General features: G+C 34.2%; 1 protein-coding gene across 4 annotated transcripts in view; it reads right to left on the reverse strand.

Annotated features, from left to right (window-relative positions):
- The window catches only part of LOC107609469 (cytochrome P450 714A1), a 46,212-nt gene that overhangs the window by 6,048 nt on the left and 38,970 nt on the right, over positions 1–1,194 (reverse strand). The window lies entirely within an intron of this gene.

Here is a 1,194-nt window from a genome sequence, read left to right on the forward strand (position 1 = left end):
TTTATATTCTTAAAATACAATTTTTTAGATATAATTTATTTACTTAAAAATTTTCTTTTCTAAGATATAACTTATTTATTCAAATCGATCCCTAAGATTTTTAGAGTTAGACACTTTAGTCCTTCAAATTTTAAAATACACAAAAATTCTCGAAGTTTAAGTTCGTCGATCAAATCAGTATCCGACTAAGTTATTTCATTAGTCACTAGCAAAAAATGCTGACATGAAATGTTAACTCACACACATAACCATTAAGTGTCTATCTTACTTACGAGGAGGATAAATTAGTCCCTGTGTTGAGAAGGAAAACGGCATCATTTTCCCCAGGAACAAAACACAGACACAAATTAGGAAATTCCAAGATCCCATATCAACATTAAATCCAAACATTCCATCACCATAATCAACTTCAACTGCATCAATAATTAAATACAAATAAAATACTCCTAAAATCTCAAATCAACATTGAATCCAAGAGTGCAATCAGCAGAGAAAAACAGAAGAAAAGAATTGGAGAGGTGGATGCGACGGTGGCAAGAGCGCAAGCAAAATAGTAGAGAAAAGGCAAGAGGATAGGAACAAAGACAGCAAGCGGGCTAAAGAAGCAAGGAGAAAAGAGTGCGGCAAATCGGAGAGAGGTGGCAGCCTGAGCGAGAGCTGAAGCACCGATTGTTCGAAGTAGATGGCGAAAGTGAAGAGAGATAAGATTGTTTTTTAGTCTTGGTACATTTGTGGCTTTTTACCAAGGTTTTGACAACCAGTTAATGAAATGGTAGAGAAACTAATTATCGAAGAGATTTAATGGTTGTTGCACACAGATTTTGAAGGAGGTGAGAGAATACAGGAAAAAGAAGGGGCTGAAAGTATCTGGCCATCAAACTCTACGTTGTGTACCTGGAAAAAACGACGATGTTTTTTTCCTCAGCACAGGGACTTATTTGTCCTCCTCACAATACTTCGACATTTAATAGCCACGTGTGTGAGTTAATACCCTATGTCAGCATTTTTCGTTAATGACTAACGAAATAACTTGGTCGGAGATTGATTTGACCGACAGAACTAAACTTTAAAATTTTTTTGTGTATTTTAAAACCTAACGAACTAAAATATCTGACTTTAAAAACTTCAGGACCAATCTAAATAATTACTCATAGATTATAACTAAGAATTTATTTTAAGAAATTTTAACTTATA

This window comes from Arachis ipaensis, chromosome B07 (genome assembly GCF_000816755.2).
Source record: "Arachis ipaensis cultivar K30076 chromosome B07, Araip1.1, whole genome shotgun sequence".
Lineage (NCBI taxonomy): Eukaryota > Viridiplantae > Streptophyta > Magnoliopsida > Fabales > Fabaceae > Arachis > Arachis ipaensis.